Source organism: Pantherophis guttatus, chromosome 9, assembly GCF_059756535.1.
Source record: "Pantherophis guttatus breed Tessera chromosome 9, ASM5975653v1, whole genome shotgun sequence".
NCBI classification, from domain to species: Eukaryota; Metazoa; Chordata; class Lepidosauria; order Squamata; family Colubridae; genus Pantherophis; species Pantherophis guttatus.
The window spans coordinates 21,793,897-21,808,600 of NC_142071.1; the positions used below are offsets into that span (position 1 = coordinate 21,793,897).

General features: G+C 41.2%; 1 long non-coding RNA gene across 1 annotated transcript; it reads left to right on the plus strand.

The window, feature by feature from the left end:
* The first annotated feature begins 12,812 nt into the window (after nucleotides 1-12,812).
* On the plus strand, nucleotides 12,813-13,472 carry LOC117668252 (uncharacterized). The gene is made up of 2 exons (XR_004592227.2): nucleotides 12,813-12,909; nucleotides 13,290-13,472. It is a non-coding gene; the product is annotated as an uncharacterized LOC117668252 (long non-coding RNA).
* Nucleotides 13,473-14,704: the final 1,232 nt, after the last annotated feature.

The window sequence follows — 14,704 nt, forward strand, 5'->3', positions numbered from 1 at the left end:
AGTATCCTTCCCCTGCCATGCCCACCAAGCCACACCACGCCCACCAAGCCATGCCTACAGAACTGGTAGTAAAAAAAAATTGGATTTCACCAAATGTTAAAGTATGAGGTATTGATTTTGTAATACACATGCATAAATCCACCTTTCACCTTTAGATTTTAATCTGGAATAAGCAAATGAAAATTAAGGGTGATTTGGTTTTGAGAAGGCCCGCCTTCCTTTCTTCCTTCCTTCCTTCCTTCCTTCCTTCCTTCCTTCCTTCCTTCCTTCCTTCCTTCCTCCCTCCCTCCCTCCCTCCCTCCCTCCCTTCCTAATCAAATTTATTGGCTGCCCATTTTACCACAGGATAACCCTCTCTCTCTCTTTCTCTATCTCCCTCCCTCTTTCTTCTTTCCTTCCTTCCTCCCTCTGTCCCTCCCCAAAGATTCCATCTTGGAAGTCTCTTGACTTAGATATTCTTTGTCTCCCTGAGGTTGTTGCTTCGTGTGCTTTCTTATCATAGCCCAGGCTGACATATGTTTATTTGTGTGTATGTCATACACCAACAAGAGCACAAATAAGCATAGATCTTTTCAAAGGAATTAAGCCTTCCAGAAAGGGAGGTAATTGTTGGTGTGTTCTTGTCAATTTGTGCCTTCTACAGCAGGATCTTCTCTGGATCTGGCTAAGCAGGGAAAGTTGCATAACCAGTTTTTGGGAGTTTAGTTTTGAGAGAAACCACTGCAACGAAGCACTTTCCCCATCCCTTGGAGGTGTTACATCTGTCTTTGCTTTCAGATGAGAGCAATCTGGATAGTTAGCGTGCAGTTTATTGATACATTTTGAACCTGTCTATGAATATATGGGAGCTTCATCACTGGAAGCTTTCAAGAAGAGACTGGACTACCATCTGTCAGAATATGGTGTAGGGGCAGTGGTGGGATTCAGCCAGTTTGCACCACTTTGAGAGAACCGGTTGTTAACTTTCTTAGCAGTTTGGCAAACTGGTTGTTGGAAGAAATCATTAGGGCAGAGAACCGGTTGTTAAATTACTTGAATCCCACCACTGTGTAGGGGGTAAGGGACCTACAAGGTCCCTTCTAACTCTGTTAATCTGTTAATATCTTCTGATCACACCCTGTGGATATGCACAGCTTAAGAATAGGCAACACTATAGTCTTTGACAATTTCTTGGCCTGTGACTTCAACATTTTAAAAAGATGCTATTTGGAAAAAATGAAAAAAACAACAACCAATATGCAAAATCCTGCTCACTGGCATCATCTTTATTTTAATTCAAGAGGGTCTCCAATTTTGTCCTGGTGGGCCATGATGCTGAGACTGAATCTCACATGTGCATTAAGATACCATAGACTGGTTCCAATTCAAAATAGTGCAGGCCACTACAGCCCAGGACATGTTTAGGAGGATGTCCGCCTGCCCATCAAGCACAATAGCAAACTTGGAGAACATTCTTTTTTTTTTTTATTGAAAAAGTTTTCAAATACAAGTTTTTCCCCCTTTCCCCCCCTCTTCCCTAACCCCCCCTCACCACCCATCCCCCCCTGTGACTTCTTCTTCACAACAATAAGCTAATTCATAATTAATTACATAATATTTTACCATGCCCTTACTCACTCCTCAAAGTACTGACCCTTAGCATAATATTCTTATAACTCCGCTTTTCTCCGCTTTGCGCAATAATCTACCCTTTTTCTCCTCCCCCAAACTTATAAAATATTATTATTATTACAACATAACCTTTAATCTTTTATATATATTAATATAACATTTCAAAGCAGCCTTCTCCAAATTTAACATTTATTCAGTTCTATCCAATTCTTCCACTCCCCAAAATATATGACTTAAAAATCCTTTTTCTTAAACTAATCAATCACTAAACTAGCCTATTTCAACCCAGTTTCCTGCAAGATTACCATACACTACAATTCTAAATATAATCCACTGCCCACTCTGCTAAAATATACATATGTCTATATATACATTCCATTTTATAAAAAGAGAAAAGACAATAACTTTAAATTTATAATTCATTTAGTATCTTCTTTGATGTCTTTCCACTAGATTGTTAAATCCATCATCCATAATAGGGTAACATAGCATCCTGGTGCAACAGTTTATTCAAAATCTTCAGTCATCTTCTGCCCCCATCAATAATGAATATCCTCATGTATATATAAAAGTAAAAACAACCACCCGAGTGACATTATAATTATATTCCATATAGTTGTAATTGTGGTTTTCATCAGGATTATAAATTCCCATCATCTTAGTGGGTAACAGCCAGATCTTCTGCATGCCCCAGCATAACTCTCTTGCCTTGTAACTCAAAATAATTATAATATATTTATCGGTAAAAGAAATCCAAAATAGATAGTTCAAATCCAACAATGTAAGGCTCTTTCCACATCCCAAAATCACGGCATTGCAGAGATCTGCCACTTTCCTCAAGATAGTATTAAACGATAATTCGCCTCCAATATCTTTTCACATATTCATTTATTTTTTAAAATCCCTGGCTTCACTGTTGCTTGGTTTAGAAACTACTATTTCTACGAGATCTGTTTCTTTTCTTTTTCTTTTGCGGGTTGCATTTCCATCCAGATTTCCTTCCTACAAGTTGTGTATCAGCTGATCGGTTGTCATTCTGCTTTGTAAATTGATCTTGTTGGTTTTGTTTTACTATCTCATATGTCTTTTCCATCACTTGTATATCAACTGGTTGATTTACGCACTTGTCTGTAACTTGATAATTCATCACATTAGAATCAGATGACACTGCTCTCAAATTTATAGACAGTCCAGCTGGGGTATCCAAGGAGTCCGAAGACAGTTTATCTACCACAGCCTCTGTAATTTGATGTTTTCCCTTTATTTCCAGCTCCTTTTGCTTGTCCTGTGTTATGCCTAAAGATGTTAAATTTATTTTTAAAATTTTTTGATAAAATTCTTCCGCTTTTTCGACAGTATTCAGTTGGTATCTTACTCCTTGGTGTCTCAATATTAAACCAACTGGGACGTCCCACCTAAATAGAATATTCCTTTTTTTTAACTCATTCACTAGAAAACCAAATTTCTTCCTCTCCATTAACATCTTGGGCGGGAGTTCCTTAAAAATCCAAATCTTTCTTCCACGAAATTGCAAAGTAGAATTATAAGAATTCTGCACAATTTTATTTCTAATTTCTTTGTCTGTAAAATAAATCACCACATCTCTAGGCAATTGCCTTTGTTTTGCCAACCAGGAGTTTATTCTATAAATTCTGTCAATCCTGCAAAACACTTCATCAGGTTGAACCTTTAAAATCCCAGCCAGAATTTCAGAAGATATCTTCCTTAAATCATCTCTGTCATTTTCCTGCAGACCTCTCAGTCTAATTGCATATTCTGTAAAATTGTGTTGGATCATTAAAACTTCTCTTTCAATCCTCTGTTGTACATTTTCTTCATTACCAGTCTTTTGATCAGTCTCCATTTTAAGTTTGTCTTCTGAACTATTATCCTGAGTGTTTGCCAAATCCTTTTTAATTTTTTGGATCTTGTCATCCAAATTCTCCTCAGTTTCTTTCATTTTAGACTCTAATAATTTAGTATTTGCATCCAACTGAATCACAAAGTCTGCTAAGCCATTAGCTGTTTTTAAAATCTTTCGATCCAAAAAGCCAAACTTAGATTTCACCAATTCACCAATTTCTTTGATTTCCAACTTAAATTTTTCAAGTTGCTGATTCACAATCTCATCCCTTCTTACAATCTCCTCAAGAAGAAATTCTATTATATTAAAGTCAGATTTCTGAGACTGGAGAGTTAAAACTTGTTGATGTAATTTATTAATGGGGGAATCCCCCCCCCACTGCCTGTTTGTCTAGCTTTATAAGTCTCAGTGCCATTTTTCCACGCAGACAAAATTTACTGGAAAAGAGAAAAAAAAAACTTTTTTCCAACCAAGATCAATATCAGATCCCCAAGGAAAAAAAAAGGAAAAAAACAGAAGTGAGAGTGAGGTTTTGCCTTCAGTTACAGCCAAAAGTATTCATTCTGCTACTTTGTAATTGAAAACGGAAGGAGTTTCCCTTTCAGCCTCTACAAACTTGGAGAACATTCTGAAGCTGTTAGAAAGTTGGTGGAAATCATCCTACTGGTTTGCCTTCTGGAGAAAGACTTGCTGAAGTCAAATGTAGTTGCCAACCCAAAATGATTGTTTATCCTTAGATGTGGTTTGTTCCTTAGATTACATTTTTATCCTGCCAAGAACTCAAGGAACACAGCATTCCCTCTTCCACTTCATACCATCTCATCAAGCTGGCATGTTGATGAAATGACTGGCCCAGGGGCACCCAGGTAGCTTCCAGGACTAAAGCCCTGATTTTCCCCATGCCTCATGCAGCAAATTCTGGGGAGCAATATAGTGCCTGGGAATTCTGCCTCTCTCTGGAAAACAGAGATGGGTTTGCCATGCACCTAAGCAACCTTTTGATGGGACCTCATCCAGGGGTGGGCTTCAAAAAATTTAGCAAGAGGTTCTCTGCCTGATTGCTGGGTGGGCGTGGCCATGGTGGGCGTGTCAGCCTTCTGCACCATGGGGGGGCGGGGCATTTTTGCCCTCCCCAGGCTCCGGAGGCTTTCCTCGAGCCTCCGGGAAGGGGAAAACAGCCTCCTCAAGCTCTGGAGGCCCTCTGGAGGCCGAACTTCCGGTAGGCCTGTTTTTCACCCTACCCGAGCCTCCGCCAGGGCCGGATTTTCCTATAGGCTAACTAAGCTTCAGCCTAGGGCCTCAAGATCAAGAGGGGCCTACATTCAAATTGTTAGCAAAATTAAAATTACACTTTCACTATAGGTGAAAGGGCCTCATAAGTGGAATAGCCTAGGGCCTCTTTTCATCTAAATCCGGCCCTGGCCTCCGCACACACCCTGCACTTACCTGCATCCAAAACAGACCTCATGGGGACTCCTGGGAGGGGAGGGGCAGGTTGGGTGGGGCCAGCCAGGAGTGGGATTTGGGGGTTCTCCAAACTGCACAGAATCTTAGCTAAGGATTCTCCCAAAACCCTGCGAGTCCCCAGTAGCCCACCCCTGACCTCATCCCACTGTAATAAAATGAGAAAAAAAAATTTGAGGTCCTATGACTTCTTATTCTTTGTCTGAGACAGGAACTATTTTATTACGATTCTTATTCATTTGATTTTTGTCCCACCTTTATTACTTTATAACAGTGGTGGGTTCCTCCCGGTTTGGTCCGGTTCGGCCGAGCCGGTAGTGGTGACGTTATGACATCACCGGACCGGTTCTCCCCCCCCTCCCCCCCACCCCCACGTTATTCTTACCTTTTATTTGGTCCCACGCCCAATCTATTGCTGCCTCCTGAGTCCCAGTTGATGACTAGAGGGAAAAAAACTGTTTAAACTCTTGCCACCGAGCTTCAAAGGGCCGTCCTACAGCTGATCAGTGTTAAAAGCAAACAAATGAGTCGGGTCATAAGTGCGAGGACTGGTCGTAAGGGCGAGGACCTTCCAGAAATGACTCTGACCAGCTAGCCACACCCACCTAGTCACATGACCTCCAAGCCACACCCACAAAATTAGCCACGCCCACAGAACCGGTAGTAAAAAAATTTAGAACCCACCCCTGCTTTATAACTCAAGGTGGCAAACCTACACAATACTCCTTCCTGCTCCTCCTCCTTTCCCCCACAATAACAACAACAATCCTGTGAGATGGATTGGACTGAGAGAGAGTGAGTGACCCAGCTGGCTTTTATGCCGAAGGTGGAACTAAATCACCATCTCTTGGTCAGCATCTTCACCACTAGACCATCAACTGGCAAATTTGGAGGTGAGTTTGATCTGGCTAAAAAAGTTAGTGTTTCACCTCCTTCCTTGCTAAGCATCTTCACTTTTATGTTCCCCCAGATTTGATGTTTCTGAATCAATGCAGGAATGGAGTGAATTATTTTTTTTAACCAGACCCCTGGAAGAGGGGGGGGCGTTGGGTGATGCTGACAGCTGTAAGAGGAGGGGTTGAGCCCATGCAGCAGATGTTTGCTATTGAAGCCACTTCATTATTGGGTTAGAAACAAAACCCCCGATTCTTCCTGACCAAAGAGGCTGCCTTTGATTGACAGCTAGCGTGTGCTTCATATGACAAGAACTCTGACATTAAATTTCTCTCTCTCTCTCTCTCTCCCTCCCTCCCTCCCTCTCTCTCTCTTTAGAATCCAAATCTTTAATGAAATGTTTCCTTGGGAATTGTTTTTTCATGGAACACTAAACATTCTTGCACTCATGGATGCCCAGCTGTGTATTTTGTTCACCCATTTATCTTTCCCTTTCTGGCATGCTGGAGTAGACTTCAGACCAACTGTACCGGAGGACCCGACTGAAAGATTAACATGTGTCTTTCTTCCAAATCAGTTTCTTTCTCTTGTTTAATTTCTGAAAAGTTCACAACATCACATCTGATGGATGGATGGGAGGCTCACCCAATCCCTGACTCCAGATGGGCAAGGATTGATAAGAAACACACTTCACAGTGCTTGAATTATGGAGCAAAAGGATAAAGGAAGCCTTGCTTAAATTTACAAGCTGTTATCCTTCACAGCCTTTAGTTCTGCTGACTGATTGATGGCCTCTTAAAGTACCCAATAACGGCAATTTTGGGTAGTGTACAAATCATTTAAATCACTTTGCTTAAACATACAACAATCTAAGGCACAGATAATCGTGGAGAAAACTGATCTATGCAATGGCATAAAGAATCAATCAAACCCTAACATTTAATACAGCAGCAGTAGGAAAGACGTTAAAGAGCGACCACAGAATGAACAAAAAAGCATAAATATAGCATAAATAGCTCTAGAACAGGCAGAGTCTAAAAACAATTGTTTCTTAAACGGCTTAGAAAAGCAACAGAGAAGAGTAAGGGGGTGGATGGAGGGTTATGGTTTTTAATTTTTTTATATTGGGTTTTTATTGTTTGTAAGTTGTCCAGAGTCACTGAGAGTGAGTGGGTGGAGGAAAGAAAGAAAGAAAGAAAGAAAGAAAGAAAGAAAGAAAGAAAGAAAGAAAGAAAGAAAGAAAGAAAGAAAGAAAGAAGAGGGGAGGGAAAGAGAAAGAAGGGAGGAAAGGAGGGAGGGAGGGAGAAAGAGAGAAAGAGAAAGAAAGAAAGAAAGAAAAAAAGAAAGAAAGAAAGAAAGAAAGAAAGAAAGAAGAGGAGAGGAGAGGGAGGGAGAGAAAGAAAGAAGGGAGGAAAGGAGGGAGAGAAAGAGAAAGAAGGGAGGAAAGGAGGGAGGGAGAAAGAAAGAAAGAAAGAAAGTAAGAAAGAAAGAAAGAAGAGGGGAGGGAAAGAGAAAGAAGGGAGGAAAGGAGGGAGGGAGGGAGAAAGAGAGAAAGAGAAAGAAAGAAAGAAAGAAAGAAAGAAAGAAAGAAAGAAAGAAAGAAGAGGGGAGGGAAAGAGAAAGAAGGGAGGAAAGGAGGGAGGGAGGGAGAAAGAGAGAGAAAGAGAAAGAAAGAAAGAAAGAAAGAAAGAAAGAAGAGGGGAGGGAAAGAGAAAGAAGGGAGGAAAGGAGGGAGGGAGGGAGAAAGAGAGAAAGAGAAAGAAAGAAAGAAAGAAAGAAAGAAAGAAAGAAAGAAAGAAAGAAAGAAAGAAGAGGAGAGGGAGGGAGAGAAAGAAAGAAGGGAGGAAAGGAGGGAGAGAAAGAGAAAGAAGGGAGGAAAGGAGGGAGGGAGGGAGAAAGAAAGAAAGAAAGAAAGTAAGAAAGAAAGAAAGAAAGAAAGAAAAGAAAGCCAATAGAGCAATTATGAAAATTGTCCAGGCTCTTTAACTAATAGTGGTCTTAGGAGGTGTTTGTATTTACTTCTGTGTAAAAAAAATAATGTGATGTTTGTGTGTTTTCTCTATGTGTGCTTATTTACGGTCTGAAATTGCAATGTAAACTGCATAGATTCCATTTTAGGTCATGTCGCCAAGAATGAGGGACTTAGAATGGAGCAGATACTTGATTTGGTCAATAATGATAGAAGAGAATATTTGTAGCTCAGGGTTGAACGGTACGGTCCTTGGTGGTCTCTGAGCTTGGTGGTTTTCTCGCAGAGGTTTCATTATCAAATGAAATGGGTAATGATGAGGTTACCTACGGTAGTTTGGTAATGAAATGTCTACAAGAAAACCACCAAGTTCAGAGACCATCAAGGACCCTACAGTGATAGTCTTTCCTTCTTTTCCTGCCTTCTCCTCCAACACAAGATTGATCCCATTCTGTTGAACTTTGGGCAAGTTATGGAGAGCCTCTCTAGCTCTTCATGCAATCTCTTTCCAACCTTTGTGGTAGGGGTTGAAACAGAGGTGGGATTCAGCAGGTTCTGACCAGTTCTGGAGAACCAGTAGTGGAAATTTTGAGTAGTTCGGAGAACCGGTAAATACCACCTCTGATTGGCCCCACCCCCATCTATTCTCTGCCTCCCAAGTCCCAGCTGATCGGGAGGAAATGGGGATTTTGCAATAACCTTCCCTTGGAGTGGGGTTGGGAATGGAGATTTTACAGTATCCTTCCCCTGCCACATCCACCAAACCACGCCCATAGAACAGTAATAAAAAAATTTGAATCCCACCACTGGGTTGAAAGCATAACACAGAGAAAACCTTACAGAGCATGGCTTCCAAATTTCTTTCCAACTGCTGAAGGGCAGATTTGTCCTGGGTCAAATTGTTGGGAGGGAAAGAAAAGGGGACTTAGGATGGAGCAGTCAATAACATTCTGATCTGTTGCCCTACTGCTTCTCCTATCAGGATATCTAGAGGACTTTTTCCCCTTGGATTTTGATTTCCACAATCTGTGACTGTAGCCAGCTCATTTTCAGACTCATATCTTGATAAGGACTGTGGCTTCCACCACACCAAATGTCATCCTCTTCTGTTCAGTTTTGGAAGAGTCATTGCAGGGATTGTTAATCCAACAGATGTTTCTAGCAGTTTTGTGGGCCTTCCTTTCAAAATTCTACCAGATTGCAAAGAGCCTTGGTAGTACAGTGGTCTAAGGCACCTGTTATTAAGCTGGTTATTAAGACCAGCTGCCTGCAATTACTGCAGGTTCGAATCTCGCCAAGGCTCAAGGTTGACTCAGCTTTCCATCCTTTCTAAGGTAGGTAAATTGAGGACCCAGTTTGTGGGGGCAATAAACTGACTTTGTATAAATATACAAAAGAATGAAGGCTATTGCTTAGCGCATTGTAAGCCGCCCTGAGTCTCCGGAGAAGGGCGGCATATAAATCAAAATTAAATATATATATATATATCCTCACCTGATTTTGAAGGGACCCCAATGTAGACTCTAGGAAAGATTTTTCTGGTGAGGGAGTTTCATAGAATCCAATTCTGAAATGCTTTTTTTTAATTATTATTTTATAGCCACTCATCTGACTTCCTTAGAGTGAAGGTTTCTCAAGAAGATCTAAGTCCAGGCAATTAAATTTTGGAAAAGTAGCTTATTTACTTTATTTGTTTGAGTTATATGCTCAACTCTCTTACTGTAGCAATTCTGGATGGCTAACAACAGATTGATTGATTGATTTAGTAAATTTATAGTATGCCCATGCACATGATTCTGGGCAGCCCACAAGTAGAATAAAACCAGTACAAGAGAACCAGAGTTTTGGGTTTTTAAAAATAAAACAAAAATAACATAAACATAGCAGCCAAAACTCACTGAAGAAGAGCCTAATGCTGGGAAAGATTGAGGGCAAAAGAAGAAGGGGGCTGGATGGAGTCACTGAAGCAGTCGACGTGAGCTTCAAGGGACTCCAGAGGATGGTAGAGGACAGGAAGGCCTGGAAGAACATTGTCCATGGGGTCACGATGGATCGGGCACAACTTCGCAACTAATAACAACAAGCAGCCAAGAAGACTCACAACCTAGTCCAGCTAACCATGATATGGGCTCATCTATTCTAACAGATTTCCCATGCTTGATGGCAAAGCTGGGTTTTTAAACCTGTCAAAGTCCAGCAGAGTTGGTGCAAGTCTAAGTTTGGGGGAGAGAGGGAGGATGAGTCATGGTAGCGCAGTGGTTAGAGTGCAGTACTGCAGGCTGCTTCTGCTGACTGCAGGCTGCCTGCAATTTGGCAGTTCGAATCTCACCAGGCTCAAGGTTGACTCAGCCTTCCATCCTTCCGAGGTGGGTAAAATAAGGAACCAGATTGTTGGGGGGGGGGGGGCGCGATAGGCTGATTCTGTAAACCGCTTGGAGAAGGCTACAAAGCACTGTGAAGCGGTATATAAGTCTAAGTGCTATTGCTAAAGAAGGAAGGGAGAAAGAGGAAGGAAGGAAGGAAGGAAGGAAGGAAGGAAGGAAGGAAGGAAGGAAGGAAGGACTATGGTGGCACAGTGGTTAGAGTGCAAAACTGCAGGCTACTTCTGCTGACTGCTGGCTGCCTGCAATTTGGCAGTTCAAATCTCACCAGGCTCAAGGTTGACTCAGCTTTCCATCCTTCCAAGGTGGGTAAAATGAGGATCCAGATTGTTGGGGGCCACAGGCTGACTATGTAAACCACGTAGAGAGGGTTTTAAAGCACTGTGAAGTTCTTCACAGAAAAGAGCCTTGGTAGTACAGTGGTCTAAAGCACCCTGTTATGAAGACCAGCTGCCTGCAATTACTGCAGGTTCGAATCTCGCCAAGGCTCAAGGTTGACTCAGCCTTCCATCCTTTCTAAGGTAGGTAACTTGAGGACCCAGTTGTGGGGGCAATAAGCTGACTTTTTATAAAATATACAAAAGTATGAAGGCTATTGCTTAGCGCATTGTAAGCCGCCCTGAATCTCCGGAGAAGGGCGGCATATAAATCAAATTAAAAAAAAAGTGGTATATAAGTCTAAGTATTATTGCTGTTGCTAATCAACATTAGGAAAAGATCCTCATGATAAAAACTCACTTTATTCTAAATTCAACCAGAATCACATGGGATCCAACTAACTAAGTGGCTGCCCAAAGGCAGGAAAAACTACAATGGCCTCAGAGTGTCTCAGGCAAACAAGCAGCTGTGAGGCTTTGGGCTGGCTTATCACTTTCTCCCTCCCCAGGCTTGTATGCAATCCTTACAAGCTGTCAGAAGTTGTTACCAAGTTATAATTTCGAACACAACACCAAGCAATGAGTTAAATATCTGAATGGAGCGTAGCTGTATTGCCTACGAATTTTGCATTGCATCTGAGTGTAACTGAAATCTATTGCATCGCATCTGACTGTAACAGAATTCTATTTTTTTGGCCCAAGTCCTGTCCATTGTGTTTTGGTGTAGGGTGCCTTAGCAAGCAACTGGAGGATTGGATGTGATTCTTGGCTGGAAAAAGCTCGCCCATCCTGACTTTAGAGTTTAATGTCAGCAATTGAGGTCTGGAAACCACCTGGCAACCACTACAGAAGACAGGACTAACCTAATACCAATCAATCAAATAAGCTACTCTTGTGAAAAACCAGTCAAAGTTTCCAGACCATGTTTAAATGCAGCCCCTTGAAAAACACACGATAAGGGAGTGTGAATTTTGGTTTGGCTAACTGGCATAGCTCCTTATTTTCGGAGAGAGACAGGGAGGGAGGGAGGGGGAGGGAGGGAAGGAGAAAGAGGGAGAGGGAAGGGAGAGGGAGAGAGAAGAAACCACAAGGGAGAAATAAAGACTAAAAGTTCCACTTCATTCTTTGAAACTTTTGTACTATTCAGTCTTTCTCGCAACTTTTTTTACTTTTGTACAACAGGTGCACAACGTGGTTTAAAAGAGACTGCAAAAATATTAAGCAAATATAAGACATCTTAAAATATTACTGCTGATCTTTATAGTAGTATTATAATTATTACTATCTTTCATCAATACTGAATCAGTGCAGCTGCAGCTACTGTATTGCGGATCTGTGAGAGTTAAAATGTGCCATGCAGGATACTAAGAATTCCAGCAATGTGTAAAATTATCAGAAACAAAGATGTGTTAGATTGTCCGAAGTCACTTTGTATAATATTTTTTTAAAAATGATAAGTAGAATTTATAAATGGAATAAAGGAGTCCGATGTGTAACAGTTTTATACTGATTGCATGTTATAAAGGGTATTTTATAAAGTGTAGAATGCTTGCTCTTCATTTTCCTGAAACTAAAAATTAAATTTAAAAGCGCACGCATACGTTTGGATATGTTTTCTACCCTCAATCTGAATCCGCAAGTGTTTCCCAGTAGCAGAATATTTATGTTTGTTTGTGCCAGTAAAATTGCACTGTAATTGGTTCACTTTTGATTGGGGAATACTCCATACATTTTTTTTAAAAAAAAAAGCTGAACAGTTGCTGGGATACATATACATAGATGCACGCAAACACCAAAGCACATCAAGAGAAGAGTGATCAACAAGGTTTGTGACTTTATTCTAGTTGTTTTGATCACACAGAAAGAAAAAGTCATTGATCAATGGCTGAAAATTGGACTCATTAAAGCAAGTGATGGAATATTCCAATGAACCTTTTAGATCAGGGGTCTCCAACCCTGGCAACTTTAAGCCTGGTGGACTTCAGCTCCCAGAATTCCCCAGCCAACTGGCTGGGGAATTCTGGGAGTTGAAGTCCTCCAGGCTTAAAGTTGCCAGGGTTGGAGATCCTTGTTTTAGATAGGAGAGGGTTTGAAATAGAAAAAGAAACAACTTTATTTAAAAACCATGAAAAGGAAGGGGAGATTTACGCAGAAATCCTTCCAATTCCATTCTCCTTCTGTCTGATAATGTTGATTCCTCCCACACCCCCACCCCGTCTACTTCTCTCCGTGCTTAACAGCTTTATGGTATGCAGAGAAGGAATTAGTCCGAAGAACGCACCTACTGTATGCAGACAGGAAAAATAATGGATGTGAAATCATCTCCATCAAACTGCGGCGAAATGGAAGGTTGGCTTGATCGTTTGTTTCTCTGGCATCTCTGATTTAAAATAAATAAATAAAAAATAAATAAATAAATAAATAAATAAATAAATAAATTAAAAATTAAAATCGATTCTATCAGCTGAACGTGCCTTCCAAGCAAGCACAAAATCAGCCTTCCTTCCTTCCTTCCTTCCTTCCTTCCTTCCTTCCTTCCTTCCTTCCTTCCTTCCTTCCTTCCTTCCTTCCTTCCTTCCTTCCTTCCTTTCTTTCTTTCTTTCTTTCTTTCTTTCTTTCTTTCTTTCTTTCTCTCTCTCTCTCTCTCTTTCCCTCCCTCCCTCCCTCCCTCAAGTCGGAGAACGTTTGCTTAGAAGGAATTGAGATTTAACACGCCCTGTATATTTCAGGAGAATGGAAGTTGGGGAAAGGAATGACCCCGGTGAACGTGAGAAGGAGTTGGCGCTGAGCCTTCTTCGTCCTCCGGATCTTTGATCAAGTTGCCCGCAGGGCGAAGAAAACTTTCAAGCACAATTCCAAGAAGAAGAAGAAGAAAAATAAAATAAAATAAAATAAAAATCCCCTTACACAACCTTCCCTGTGCCTCGTTTCTCAAGTTGTCTTGTTCCGTTTCACGAAATCTCAAACCCAAGGACACCAGCTGTCACTCCAAAAAATACCAGCGCTTCTTTAATAATTTATATATTTATAAGGAAGAAGGGCCTGGGTTGTTGTTGTTATTTTGGGGGGTTTTTTGGGGCCGACAATAAATGAAAAGTAAATTGAATAGACTGCCAAATATCCTAAAAGTGAAATGAAGTTTAGAGCAGAGCAACTTAGAAAAACATCAGTTAATGGAAATTTTAAGCTTCTTTCTTGTACTATCTGAAGGTAGGTGTCGTACCTGCTACAATTTAAATGTCTAAATAAAAACAATCCTTGGCTTGTAGAATTGCAAGTGGAGTAACAGAGTTGGAAGAGACTTTGGAGGTCTTCTATCTAGTCCAACCGTCCTTTCTGTTCTTCTAAGTAGTATTCTTGCAGAAATTCTAATTTCTCCATTCAGTCCCTTCCCCAACCCCACCCCCAGTTTATGGGAGATCCCCGTTGGCCTCTGAAGTTCAGTCTCCTTTTCTTTCTCTTCCTCGAAAGAAGGCAGAATGCCAACCAGGATTCGCTATCATCCGTGTCCTGTTTAATTCTCCTTCGTTTAGTTTGAGCCGGGAAGACGAGCAAGCAGAAAAATTAATGTTTTCTGGGTCTTCCCTTTTATTGGAAAATCTGTGGTGGTTTCCTTGAGAAGAATCAGAATAAAATAGGGACTGGATCCCCCTATTTGACCCCTATAGGGTCAAATCCAGCAGGTTCTGGAGAACCGGTAGCAGAAATTTTGAGTAGATCAGAGAACTGGCATATACCACCTCTGGCTGGCCCCAGAGTGGGGAGGGAATGAAGATTTTGCAATATCCTTCCCCCAGGAGTGGGGTGAGAATGGGGATTTTGCAGTATCTTTCCCATGGAGTGGGGTGAGAATGGAGATTTTGCAGTATCCTTCCTATGCCACGACCACCAAGCCACACCCACCAAGCCACACCACGCCCACCAAGCCACGTCCACAGAACTGGTAGTAAAAAAAATTGGATTTCACCACTGGATTGGATGGAGAAAAATTCATTGCAGCCTGGCGTTCGATCCTTAACCCACATAGGATCTATAATATTATCATTTCTCTCTCAAGTATCTATTGCGGGTTTAGGATGATATTCTCTTCCCTTCATTCAACAACGCCGATTTCAAAGAATCTGCGGTTAAAAGAGGAAGTGGG